The sequence below is a fragment of the Paroedura picta genome, chromosome 3 (genome assembly GCF_049243985.1).
Source record: "Paroedura picta isolate Pp20150507F chromosome 3, Ppicta_v3.0, whole genome shotgun sequence".
Classification (NCBI taxonomy): Eukaryota; Metazoa; Chordata; class Lepidosauria; order Squamata; family Gekkonidae; genus Paroedura; species Paroedura picta.
This window is the reverse complement of record NC_135371.1, coordinates 142,647,776-142,662,406: the sequence shown is the minus strand read 5'-3', so window position 1 is coordinate 142,662,406 and position 14,631 is coordinate 142,647,776. Positions and strand designations below refer to the sequence as shown.

Sequence of the window (14,631 nt, the reverse complement as noted above, 5' to 3'; positions counted from 1 at the left end):
GCAGAAAATGCTTTGTAATATTTAAGTGGAACCTCCTTTCCCATAATTTGAATCCATTGCTCCTAGTCCTGGTCTCTAAAGCTACAGTAAACAAGTTAGCCCCCTCTTCAACATGCCTGCCTTTTATGTAGTTAAAGACAACTGTCATATCACTTCTTGCTCTCCTCTTCTCCAAGCTATACATACCTGATTCTCTCAATCTTTCCGCATGGGGCATGGATTCCAATTCCTCAACCATCCTAGCAGCCCTTCTCTGAACATGTTCCCACTTGTCAATATCCTTCTTAATCTGCAGCACCCAGAAATGAACACAATATTCCAGAAAAGGTCTAATCAATGTGGAATAAAGTATTATAACTTCCCTTGCTGTAGATTGTATGTTCCCAGCAATGCAGCCTAATATTGCATTAGCCTTCTTAGGTGCCATATCATATTATTAGATCACTAGGCTTCAAAGCCTGCTCGTAAGAGCGGGCTTTGAAAGGGGGGGGGTGTGGCGGTAGCCCCTGGACCTCCCGGGGCCACCCCACGTGGAGACCCCCCTGCCTGCCTGCCCCCTCCCTGCCGACTCCTTGGCTTCCCTGCAGGCCTCGGAAGTACAACTACCTACATATGAAAATAAATGTGCTTGTGAGACTATTTCTGCAGTTATGATTTGCCAGGCTGTTTTCGACGCATCAGATTCTAAATGTAGACTATGAATTTGCACTTGACATTCTGCATCTGTGGTTTTCTCCTGTCACTGGCCAGAACTCCAATCACTGAATGCACTTTAGTTGAGACAGTGGGCAGTTCTGCCTCCTGTAAGCTGCCCATCCGTCCCAAAAATCCCGGGACACACCTGCTTCCCTGGTCTTCGCCCTGGGTCCCACTCCGGTCCTCAAATGTTCCGGCAGCGGCCAGCCAGGGCCAATGCCATGCAGGTGCACAAAAGGCGTGCAGGCACGCAGGATGCTCGAGGGAGAGGCACGTGGGAAGTGAGATGAGGCCAGAGAGACAGAGAGGGAGGGTAGGAGGAAGGGAGGCTGCCACTGCCATGCCATCACACACATCCCGTCGCCGCCGTTGCACACACTGCGCTGCCACCACACACACCGCACCACCACCACACACATGCACGCACTGCGCCGCCGCCAAAATTCTGGTCACCTTAGCCTCCTGTCATGCATCCCCCCCCCTTTTTTTGGTCAGTGGATGAGCAATATCGCGCTTGCATCTTAATGCAATTAAAAATCTCAGCCACAATCACTTAGCATGCAGATGCTGGCAGTCCCTATGCTTGAAGTGTAATTTTGTGTTCTAGTTGCTTTTTATTCTCTTCCTGCATGACCCCCCCATCCCTTATTTTCCTCCAGAACAGGTTTTTTTTTCACTTTCAACTGCCTCACAGTGTTAGTGGGGACTCAGTGATCATTTCATCGAGAACACCTCTGCTTCAATTTAAGGTAAGTTATGAGTCTAATGATTAAAATGATTGCTTTGGTGTATATTACTGGAGAAGCTATTCTTGGCCATATGCTTTGGAACTCTCATGGCATTGTACTGTTCTTGGTAAGAGGTCTTCAAATGTGATAATATAATTTGAGGTACTATGTCTCCTTTCTCTGCTTTTCATCATGCTTTTCCCTCTCTGAGAGTATGACCATTAGGGTTAATAGTCAATGTGAAATGTAAAACATCAGATTCTGCACAGACATTTGGAAACCTCAAGATATAAGAAGGGTAAACTTGGACAATTAGAGCAGTTTTGGGGGGTTATTTTTTCATACTGTCACATCTTCTGATTCTAGATTCCCTTCCTTCCCAGCTCTCATGTGGCCGACCGGCCAGCTGGCCGTCCTCATGCCTCCCTCCCCTGCCCACCTGCCACCTCTTCAATGGTGGCGTGGGCTAAATCCCAGCCGCTCTTCTCTTGATTCCAGGCTTCATTTGGATCTAGCTGCCCATAACCCCTGCAAGACCCTTCCTCATCCTTTCTTACTCACACACTACAGGAGTGTTTTCACTGGAGGCTTCCTACCTGGTTCTCCAAATTAGTCTGCCGCTCTCACTACAGAGGCTGGCTCTTAACTTCTTATGGACTGCTATTTTAAAGAATGATCCCATATATTCCTTCCCATGGTGACTCCATATAAAATTGGGAAATATCTCGCCCATCTCCAAGACCCACATCAGTCTTAACATTCTGGCGATAGTTAGGATTCGCTATCCTAAGGTTATGGAGAGGGGATTTTTGGGGACCCCCCCCCACTGCATATCTAGGACTATGCATAAACTCTTACTTTTCCTGCCTGATTTCTGTGTAAAGCCTCCGCTTTTAGTATCAGATATCAGAAAATGGGAATCATTCATGGGGAAGGGGGGATTAACTATGGGAAAATACCTCTCCCAATCCAAATCTCCTTCCCAATAGTTTGCCAACCTCCAGCTGGTGGCTGAAGACCTCCTGGTTTTACAAGAAGGCTGCAGGCCACAGAGTTCAGTTCCTACATGCCTCCAGGTGTAGGGAAGGGCTCAGTTTTCAGGTTCTTATTTTCAATTACTACCTGTGTTTGGTTCAGAATTGCAAGGGATGTTAAAATTTGTACCTAGATTAGAATATAAATAATTCTACTGCCAATTTAGTTTGTGAGGTTGATTCAGATAATATAAGGAGAGTAGCTTTACTGAACTCTGGTGTGCAGATGCAAGTCTTTTTGTGTGGAAAGTGCTTTAATAGAGATGATTCCTCCCCCTCCCCCAATCACAATAGACTCATGGAAACCCTGTACGATTTTCAGGGCGAAAAATGTTCAGAGATGGTTTGCCCTTCCATGGCTGTGGACCAATCCTGCTGGCTTTCTGAGTTCTTAAGAGATCAGGCAAGCCTTATGTATTTATTTATATTTAATCAAGAACCAGTTTGGTATAGTGGTTAGGAGTACAGACTTCTAATCTGGCGAGCCGGGTTTGAATTTGCACTCTCTCACATGCAACCAGCTGGGTGACCTTGGGCTCACTACGACACTGATAAAGCTGTTGTGACTGAGCAGTGATATCAGGGCTCTCTCAACCTCACCCACCCCACAGGGTGTCTGCTGTGGGGAGAGGAATGGGAAGGTGACTGTAAGCTGCTTTGAGCCTCCTTTGGGTAGAGAAAAGCGGCATATAAGAACCAACTCTTCTTCTTCTTCTTCTTCTTCTTCTTCTTCTTGCCCTCATCCTGTTGAATGGGGAAAATACAAATAAATAACTTGGGTTTAAACAGGTTTGCAACTCAGAATAGTTGTTGGGTCACCATAAATTTCATTTCCAGGTCAGCAGTGGTCTGCCTCCTATAAGGAGGCCTATTATGCTGATGCCTGGAACAAAAGTCAGTTTATGTTTCCCCTCAAACATGGTGCTTGCATCTTGCACATGGGACATAAAATAATAGCCGAGTAACAGAGACCCAAATTCTTACACTTACATTGGTCTTTTTATATTCAGCTGTGGTTCATGTGAATACTGCCCCCTTGTGATAGTAACATGCATGTAAAAACAACAAAAGAGAGAATGGTAAATCATAGGGAAATTTAATGAACTGCGGAAATGGTCTATGATTTTATGACTATATTCCATTCCTCTCCCCCCCCCCTCCGGACCGCTAGTTAAGGAAGGTGATGTGAAAGACCTGAGACCCTGGAGAGCTGCTGCCAGTCTGAGTAGGAGACAATGCTGACTTAAATGGACCATGGCAGCTTCATGTGTTCATGTGATTATTGTAAGGCATGCTGAACAAATAATTATATACGAAGTGTTAGGGGGGAAAGATACTTTATAAAGAAACTAGGGGTAAAGCCCATTGTATGTAGGAATAAAACGAGTTCTAGAGCCTGGAGGTGGGAAGTGGAGGGCAAGCTTAGGCTTGTGCGTGAGTGCATGGGGATGAAGGAATGTTTTTGTGGGGGGTTGTGGTGGCATGCATGCAAATGAGGGTGTGGAGGGGTAGACAGATGTGAAGAAAGTGTGGCGGGGAAAGCTTGTTGTTGTTGGGTGATGACTCATCTTTGGCAACTGTGGCATAGTTGTTTTCTCCATATCTCACAGGAGGATCTGGATCAGCTGCTCCAAAGCCGGGTACCCCTAGAGCATGTTACGGCAGGGGCTCATGGGAATTGTAGTCCATGGACATCTGGAGAGCCATAGTTTGGCCACCCTGCTCTAGGGTAATTGATCTCTTTAGTCTGAAGCTGTAATTCTAGGGGATCTCCAGGTCCCACCCAGAGACTGGCATCCCCAATTTCAGTTCCAGAGAGTTCCCTCTTCAAAACTTCCATTTTCTCTAGGGGAACTGATCTCTTTAGCCTGGAGCTGGGGGCCCTCCCCTCTCCCTGGCATTCCCCCCTGGCCCTTTCCTTTGCTTGTGGTTTAGGCTTGGGCCGTCGGGCTTTTCTCGGCCTGTAGGCATGCCTCAGATTTGGCAGGAGGTGGCATGGAGGTATGTGCTGGCAGTCTCCATGTCAGGTGGGTGGGAGGGATGGTCTAGTGGCCAGTGTGCCCCAGGGTCCATAAGAGGGGGAAGGTGGCGGTTGGTGTGGTGGCTAGCATCCCTAAGCTCTGTTGGCAGGCGCCATTGCCTCAGGGGGGCAAAGCCAAAGAGCCCCCATGCAGCCCTGGCAACTCACTGACCTCAGGAGAGGTGTCTGAGGGGCCAGTGAGGAAGCGGTAAAATTGTGGGAAGACAGTAAGGGGCGGGAGTTCTAATCTGATTGGGCAGCCAGTGGTTGGGCAGCCAATCAGAGATATACAGATATACAGTTATTGGCCCATAACTCTTAACACCAAACTCCTCCTACGACCCTTTACCCCTTTTATTTAGACACCCATGGTTACAGATGAAATATATATGAATATATATATGAATATATGAATATATGGGAGAAATATCAACAACCTCAGATATGCAGATGATACCACTCTAATGGCAGAAAGTGAAGAGGAACTAAAGAGCCTGTTGATGCGGGTGAAGGAGGAGAGTGCCAAAGTTGGCTTGAAACTCAACATCAAGAAAACAAAGATCATGGCATCCGGCCCTCTCAATTCCTGGCAAATAGAAGGGGAAGAAATGGAGATAGTGACAGATTTTATTTTCCTGGGCTCCAAGATCACTGCAGATGGGGACTGCAGCAAAGAAATTAAAAGACGCTTGCTCCTGGGGAGGAAAGCTATGGCAAATCTAGACAGCATCCTAAAAAGCAGAGACATCACCCTACCAGCAAAAGTGCGTTTAGTCAAGGCTATGGTCTTCCCAGTTGCAATGTATGGCTGCGAAAGTTGGACCATAAGGAAGGCCGAGCGTCAAAGAATTGAGGCTTTTGAACTCTGGTGCTGGAGAAGACTCTTGCGAGTCCCTTGGACTGCAAGGCGAACAAACCAGTCAGTCCTAGAGGAGATCAGCCCTGACTGCTCTTTAGAAGGCCAGATCCTGAAGATGAAACTCAAATATTTTGGCCACCTCATGAGAAGGAAGGACTCCCTGGAGAAGAGCCTAATGCTGGGAGAGATCGAGGGCAAAAGAAGAAGGGGACGACAGAGAATGAGGTGGATGGATGGAGTCACTGAAGCAGTAGGTGCAAACTTAAATGGACTCCGGGGAATGGTAGAGGACAGGAAGGCCTGGAGGATCATTGTCCATGGGGTCGCGATGGGTCGGACACGACTTCGCACATAACAACAATAACAACATATGAATATATATGAAAGGCCACAACTTTATATATATATAATCATTATTATCAGCTGAAATGGGGCAGGAATCAAAAAAGGGAAAGATAGCACTACCGTAAAAATCTTCCTTCCAGAATTTCTTAAGCACTTAGGGATTTGAGTAAGCTCACCCCCTTCATTTTCTCCATCGCTGACACCTAACATTACACACCTTCTGTTTGGACATCATCAGGCTGTTAGTGCCCATACCCACTTTTTACTTTTACTTTTTGTTAATTTACAAAGGTGTATTATTTTGTAGATCTGAATACATAGAGGAGACTCCTACCTGTCAGTGGCTTCCTCCTCATAAAGGGAGTGGGATGACAGATATCTACATTTAGAAAGAGTGATGAGTATTAAACCTTAAGTACAATTGTATATTATTGATGTCTAATAATAAAACATTTTTGTAGATCTGGCATTTAAACTGATATCCCCTTCAGTTTCCATCATCATGGAATAAGTAGAAATACATCCAAGCAATAAAATAAACATATTCCTTTGCCCTCAGTTTTATTGTTCTCAATTTTTATTCATTTTAAATATTTTTATCCCACTTTTCTGCCCAATTAGGGACTTCAAGGCAGGAACAGTTTTAAAAGACATAAGAATCATCTTTAAGAATAATATATTTTTGTAAATGTATCAAGAATAATACATATATGTCAAATAAAGCAAATATGTCTTCTCCAGTGGCATAAGACAATAATACACATTGCTCTTTATTTGTTTGTTTATTTGATTTTTAGCCCACCCTTTCTCCAGGAACTTATAAGCAAGCAGAGCATTCCAGCCATTGGCAATCTGGGTTTTAAGTAGCCTGGCCCAGTGGAGGTGCTAGCATGCAATCATGATTGGCTGTCAGCCCAATGACCACCCAGTCCGCCCAGCAGCCTCTGGAAACTGCCACAACCTTGCCAGGCCAGGCCATGGTGCAACATGTCCTTTTCTCTTGAGCCCCAGCCCTGCAGTTGCAACACAGCCACCAGTTAGTCACTGTGAAATGTCATGTAAAAGCATATTAGCATCCTAATCATGTTTTGTTTGCTGATATATTTGCCTCTGGGCTCAATCTTCATCCCAGCAGCCAAATGAAATGTGTTTACAAGTATCATCCCTTCAGTCATGAAAGGGTTAAGCCGAAGTTTCTGTAAACTCATAATAAGCAGGTTTATCACAGAACCAATTAAGACTAGATTCTTCTCATCAAAAAGGATGCTTTTTTTTCTTTTTTCTTTTGCCTGGCAGGGTGGGAGTTCCGTGCTAAATCAATGTGAAAAGGCCACAACTTTATTAACAACAACCCTATGTGGGTTGGTATGGCAGAGGATTAGGTGCTGGTGTAGTCAGACTTCTGCCTTATTTTCCCTGGCAACGGCTTGAACCCCTCCCACTTAATTCCCGGGTTTCCCAACTGCTGTCCTTTCCTATCCAGGGAAGTGTCCTACCCTGGATGCCAGAGGAGGTGCAAACCTCTTCTGGACTGGTCCAGGGCCACCTGGCTCTGTGAAATCTGTGCCTTGCCCCGCCGGGCTTGGCACCTGCTCACAGCCTGTCATCTCTTTAAAGAAGTCCCTTTCCTGGGGAGTAGGCCACGCAGGGTGTACTGCCCCCCAAACCGGCTCCATCCTCTGCCAACCCGAAAGTTGTGACATAGCCTGTGCCCACACCAGCCAACCAAGGCGAGCAACCACCCCACTGCTGAAACCAATAGGAAGGGAGCGTGGGGATCCCATCCGCATCCCAGTCGAAGAGGTCAGGCAAAGCATGAGGCGCTCCCAAGCGTCTGCGCCTGCCCCCTTTGGCCAATTAAAGAGCGCCACACTGCCCTCAGCAGCACATGCACTCCTGGCTCTCTCCCTACCCGCGCATTTCTCCCTCCCAACCGCCTGCCCCACCCACTGCGGCAATGGCGGCCTCAGCTCAAGCCAAGCCATGAATTCTTAATGAGGTGACTTTAAGATTGACTATTGGCTAATTAATATATTGGATATGGTATACTGCAAGGACACAAGGGATGGAGCTTTGGGGGAAAACTTCTCTTCCTTCCTTCTCTGGGTCAGAGGGAACAAAGGCACAACACAACACAGGAGCAGAATAAGAAAGATGAGTTAGACTGTTGTTATTTTCTTTCCATGGAATCCTTTCCTTAATTCTGAAGTAAACTTTTTCTTAGTAGTGTTCTGCATTATTCCTCTGCACTTCTTTTACTCTGCTAAATATTCAGTGAGAATCCAGCCAAAATGCTCTACAGCACTTTGAGGAAGCTCCTTTTTTCCCCCTGAGGTAGAATGTTATTATATGGTTTCTAATAGTTAAGTCTATTTTAGAGGAGAAAAAACCAATTGAGTGAAAACAGGCAGGATAAAATCCCGGAATAATAGCCAAACATATCTGGAGAGACAAGCCTATGGGTGCAGCTAGCATGAAGCTGGGACAGGATGGGGAGGTGGGGGGCTCTGCTAGGCTCATGTCAATAATATGAAATCTGAGGAAAATTAAGTAAACATTTTAAATGCTGAAAAAACTATTCTCTTTCCAGTCTGTCTATCTGGGTCTCTCTGTAAACTCCAGCCATAACGGAGCACAGCAAATTCAGAGAAAGGCACAAGATTATTGCAAAATCTGGCTGATGGACTCCACAAGTCTTTCTTCCTCCTCCATCTGTTTTTGTTTTGTACTTTATCTGCCTGCTCTTTCACAATGGATTGGGGCGGTGGTGATGGCAGTGGGGCGGGGGAGTTGTGCAATATTAAGCTCCCAGTGTGACTTACAGAATATCAGAGAATGGGGGAAAGAAAAGCTTTTAGCGGGCTTCTGATTTCCCTTCCTTGAGGCTGGTGATAAAGATTGGCTGCACGATTCAGGGCTCACTTGAAAAGGGCAATTCATGCAGCCCATCTTATCAGCCCCCAGAAGGGAGAATCAGAGCTCACCCCGCATGCTGTGTGGTGATAGCAGCAATCCCACATGAGGAGGCTGTGGGTGTGTAAAGATAAGACAAGCATGGACTTGGATTCCTTTCCAGACAAACTTGACTTTCCTCTGCCTCTAGTCAGAAGGGAGAATGTGTGGGCACTTAAGAAGCCCCTTGTGATGTTATCTCCAGTCTGCATTTTAGGTTCAGAGAATAGCCAGAAGGTGCAAAGAAGAGTTGGTGGGTGGGGTTAAGGTGTCTGCTATTGAACTTCGAATGCTCTGAAAGGGCCTGGTTTAGCCAGCAACTATGTCCATCTCCCTTCTTATAGGCACGTGGAGTGTATCATTCCTTTTTTCTATATCAGAAGATTTATAACCATGTAAACTTCATGTATACAAGTTTGGCTCCTTTCCATTACAAGGATAGATTTTCACAAACGTTATTTATTCTCTCCCCCTACCAGTGAATCAGATAGCAGAATACAATACAGTTTTAAGGATGGTACTCAAATCCAGATATCTCAGCTGTTGTGCAGTGTACTTTTTACTTGATTTTTCACCATCAGCCTTATTTCTGTTTTTTAATCTCCAGGAATAAACATACAAAGCTACTTCCCATTTCCCCGCCCCACAAGCAAAAAAATCACATTATTAACAAAATAAAGTTCTTTTAATGACACATGCATACATCCCAGTCTATTTCCGGTCTTAATTCAGACAGGTAAACATTTATTAATTTCTGATATGGACATATTTTAAAACTACGTATTCAGTGTATTTTTATCTTACTTCCACCAAGGAGGTCAGGGCGGAATACCTGATTCTCCCCATCTTCTAGATTATCCTCAGAACAAACCTGTAAACTGAGAGAATATAACCAGCCCAAAGTTACCCAGTGAGCCTCAAAGGAATGTGGGGATTTGAACACAGATCTCCTGAATCCTGATTTGATATCCTAACCATTATATTACACTGGCTGCAGATTAACACGTGTATATTGAATGTAACACTGATGGGCCATGCTTTAGATCTTGCAATGTGATCAACAAAAAGAGCAGATAACTGCAGGTCTTCTTGGCTGTCCCTTTCTCCCATCAACCTTGTATGGCCCTGGAAAAGTATATTCCTGGGGCCATAGGAGTCATTTCCACTAACCAAGCAGGAAGTCTACATTGGGGAGTGGGAAGAAGGCAAAAACTTTCCCTTCTATCATCTCTGTGAACAGAGCTCCTCTAATAGAAAAGGTAGTACTAATTTCGTTCTCTTCCCCACTTCACTGCATCTGCCTGACCCATGTAGCTTTTACTCATTGTGGATCTTGTGACCAAGGAAACTTTCCTGGACTGGAAATGACTGCTGGGGAATTCGGGAATATCAGGGATTATTGGGTGGGACTCTTAAAGTCCTTACACTGGACCCAATCCATTGACTTCATCATAAATTTTGGGGAGCAGTAGGGAACTATTCAACTTTCTGTGTACTATTAAAACAGTGAAATCTCTGCTGGTGTTGGAATTATATACAAGGAATGACTACAAATCTCCAACATTTATTCATGTTGGAAAGCTCTCATTTTGCAACAAAATTGTCCACCCTAATCTAATCTATCTGCTGTCCTCTGAGATAAATTACGGCCCAGGTTCATAAACAATTGTATCATAACAGCCACCGGTCACACTAACTTCTCAATATTTGCACTGTGTGCAGAAGCAGTCATGTAATGGTCGATAGCACAGAAACAATCCTTTGTTGTTGTTGTTATGTGCGAAGTCGTGTCCAACCCATCGCGACCCCATGGACAATGATCCTCCAGGCCTTCCTGTCCTCTACCATTCCCTGGAGTCCTTTTAAGTTTGCAATTCTACACACATGATATTTTTGTACTGCACTGCAAGTGGGGCTTTCTGAGCAGCCGTGCGTTACTGGTCCACATGCCTGGAATTCAATAATTATCCCATGATCATCTCTCAATTGGGAGTGAGAAATCAGTTTATAGTGGTTGTATATCAGAGCTAGAACCTCTTGTGGTGCAGGGTGGTAAGGCACCAGAAATGCTGTCTGAAGCTGTCTACCCATGAGGCTGGGAGTTTGATCCCAGCAGCCGGCTCAAGGTTGACTCAGCCTTCCATCTTTCCGAGGTCGGTAAAATGAGTACCCAGCTTGCTGGGGGGTAAATGGTAATGACTGGGGAAGGCACTGGCAAGGCCACCCTGTATTGAGTCTGCCATGAAAATGCTGGAGGGCGTCACCCCAAGGGTCAGACATGACCCGGTGCTTGCACAGGGGTACCTTTACCTTTACCTTTATATCAGAGCTGGTTGTAAAATAGTGACTGGAAAGTCTTAAAAAACAAATCTTATTATCTACCTTCTGCCATTTGTTTTCAGATGAAGAGTTAGACCCAGCTAGTTATTTCAGCCACCCCCCTCCTTATCACCACCCTCATTCCACATGGCATGTCCATTATCCCAATCAGCCTTTCGGGTGGTCAAAGGGGATCCCTTCTTTCTTTTTTTCCCCACCAATGGAAGAACTGATCAGATCAAATCTGAAGAATGTTTCCTGCTATGATGTCTAGCAAATTACTATAACTGCATCAGAATCATTGAAATAATAAAACACCCCCTTATTTCTTCCAGCTGTGGACTTTTAATACTCAAAAGGTGGAAGCTTGTGACAAAAGAACATGAGAGGAGAAAGTGTACTTGTATGTACAATACAAGAGAGCATTATAGAAACACACACAGGCATCACCTACTTAAGATAGGCTACCCCCTCTCCACATTAGTGGACCTGGCAGTGAGAGAATATGTTTATGTTGAAATAGTATCAGTGATGCCAGACAGATGGTACATGTGAGTGATTTTGTTCAGGCTGCTGTTAGGAGCCAGGGGAGACTCAAATGGGAGCTATCCATTAACATCTCAATGTTGCATTTTACCCCACTTTATATGCTTACAAGCTATGCCAAGTCTCCATAATTATAACCTACCGCTAAATGGTGTTTTGCTAAAAACTATTGTGAATACACAGTTTTAAAAACATTTTCATGTGGAATGGCCTACTTTTCACATCCTTTCAAGAGATTGCTGAAGACATTTCCCCCCTGCCATCTTGTTTCTAGCCAGTCAAGGCTGCTTGCAGACATCACAAAAAACAACAATATCAGAATACACTTTTCTGGGGCTGATTTCATGATATTTAAAAGCAGCACACATAACCCAAGAGAACTAGTTATTTAAATTCTCTAGATGTGGAGCTTTTTAAGCTGACTTAAACAACGCAACTCCATGATTATCTTAACACAATTGGCTTGTATCTGAAGCATTAGATCTAACTCACAAATGCTTATGCTTCAATGAATCTTTTAGTCTTTAAGGTGGCAAAAGACACTTTTTTTTGTTTCTTGATAAGAGTGGTGGTCTGGGAAGGCTCAGGGATATCCTTGGTCAACTGTCATTTGTAGATGCATTGATGCAAAATAGAAGCCTAGTTCTTTTAAAATTATTACTTTGTTCTGCTTCAGAGTAAGGAATTGTTCACACCGTGTTGCAGCTGTTTATGCTGAGTTGTTTTAGACTGTACCAGACAAACTCTTTTTGTAACATTTCATTATATTTCATTCAGTTTTATCCCTCACTGTCCCAGTAATCATCTTAATGCATTTCCTGTTCCACTTTGTGAACCAGGAGATGTAAGGAAAGGAGACAAGGTTCCCAAAACAACCCTAAATGTATACTGTTGTCCCGGACACCTATAAATCACCCGATAAGTCTGGATGTATTGAGTTCAAAAGTATGCCTTCCTCACAAAACTGTGAGTGCATTTTCTTATGCCAGTAAAGGTACTCTGACTCTGTGACTCTGCATTTTGAGACCTTGAGATAAGAATATAGGCCTCTGGGCCTGGGAATGAAGATGTGAGTGTTTGGACAGAACTAAGAGCCACAACTTTGTTACCGTATTTGCCGGCGTATAAGACGACTGGGCGTATAAGATGACCCCCCAACATTTCCACTCAAAATACAGTACTATGGGCCACTATGGGCAGCTATGTCTATCCCAACTGAAGTGCACCCGGCGTATAAGACGACCCCCCCCCCACTTGGAGGCATGTTTTTCAGGGGGGGAAAGTCATCTTATACGCCAGCAAATACTGTAAATATATAGATATTGAATGGTATAGTACAGCACTTATCTAAATTTCTTTATGTTTCTACCAGAATAAGAGCAACAAGAATGTCTGAACGATAGTAAAGTATAGGTAAATATCATCTGATCTGTCTATCGTACATATTTATAAGGGTTAAAGGACTGTTTTCCCTCCTTTCCTGTAGCTAACATGCTATCTTCCTTTCTCCCATGAAGAACCAGTGAATAACACCTTCCTTGTTTTAATACTATTTTAATATTCTAATAAGTATACTTAATAATATTTTTTATTTTGGGACAAATATATTATTACCTACTATTTATTTTATATTTATTTGTTTCTATACCAATGTTCAGCAGGGGAATCGGCTGCCTAAGGAGGTGGTGAGCTCCCCTTTACTGCTGGTCTTTAAACAGTGGCTAGACATATCAGGGCTGCTTAGGCTGATCCAGCACTGAGCAGGGGGTTGGACTAGATGGCCTGTATGGCCCCTTACAAGTGTATGATTTTATGTACAGAAGTTACTGGATTGAATTATGCATCCCAGATCACAAAGTGAGAATACTTAAATTTAATTAATGTAAGTAAACATGAACATATTCAGCTCTGGGAATCAGAAAGGGAGGCAAAATGTTGAAGTTTGGAGCACCTAGAATCCAAGTCATACATCTTTTACCAGTACAATCCCCAGAAAAGTTGAGACTACCACAGAAACCAGGTTTTTCATAATTTCCCCTCATAACCACACTGCAGAGTCCATTTAGCTGATGAAGAAGGAAAGGGAAGAGACTATGGCAAAATATTTGTGATCAGTACCTGATAAACGTTGAACTATCATGGCAAATTGATAAGGGATGATCCCTCTGCATATGATCCCTCTGCAAATCCACTAAATGCACAGGGAGGGAGGGAGGCATTATGTCACCCCACTTGATTTTGGGGGGTTAAAATCCATTTCTTAATTTGATGGCAGCTGACTTTATTTTAGTAAATCAGAAACAAGTTATTCATCTTTGTTTAGGGATGTTTTGTTTGGAGAACAGGGGTGCATTTTGACACCTTTATTATCATTTTAGGATTATGGTCAGACTTTGGCCATCTTTATCAGCCCAGTCATTTATGATTCTCTGCAAATTTATACAACATGACCTCTTACCCAACTCGCCTCCCAGGCTGTGGAGTGTTTTGTTTACCTTCTGTACAGAGTTATGGGAGGACCTTCACTTCTAGCCAATGTGGCCTCCAGACTGCCCCCAAACGAAAGCAAAAGCTCAACCTTTAAAGTTCCTAGCTTGTGTATACAGGTTGGGTTACTTTGTTCCCTCTTTTGTTATTTCAAAGTAGAGCAACAACAGCAGAATCCCTAATTCCTATTGATGGCCACCACGGACCTTTACCTTGGCCCAGTGGGAGACCTCTCTGGACTATGTAAACATTTACAAGAGGACCCAGTTGAAGCTATCGCTGTTGTAGGTCAGCCCAGGCCTCACCCTGTGGCTCCACAAAACCACCACCTAAGAGGTGTGTATTCAATGAACCCCTGGGTAGATGCTGCTGTACAATTAACGTTTAGCTACCACCTACTCCAGTCCATCTGGCCTCAGAAACCCTTGTCTTACTCAGGAACCACCATTTTCACTGCCTCTTTGCTTTGCCCAAAGGACTGGTGAAACCCGAAGAGCAGGACAAACATCCTGCTTTACATCATCTCACTGAGGAAGAGCCTGAGGAGAAGGTGTCATGAGGGGCTGGGAAGAGGACTGATGGAGAAGAGCCACTGGAAAAGAACCAAGATGGGGAATATTTTAATATTAAATTTCAGCCCTAGCA

At 44.1% G+C, this 14,631-nt stretch overlaps 1 long non-coding RNA gene across 1 annotated transcript; it reads left to right on the top strand.

Moving 5' to 3' along the window:
- Nucleotides 1-1,362: 1,362 nt before the first annotated feature.
- On the top strand, nucleotides 1,363-14,569 carry LOC143831339 (uncharacterized). Its single transcript, XR_013228834.1, has 3 exons — nucleotides 1,363-1,445; nucleotides 12,872-12,912; nucleotides 14,463-14,569. It is a non-coding gene; the product is annotated as an uncharacterized LOC143831339 (long non-coding RNA).
- Nucleotides 14,570-14,631: the final 62 nt, after the last annotated feature.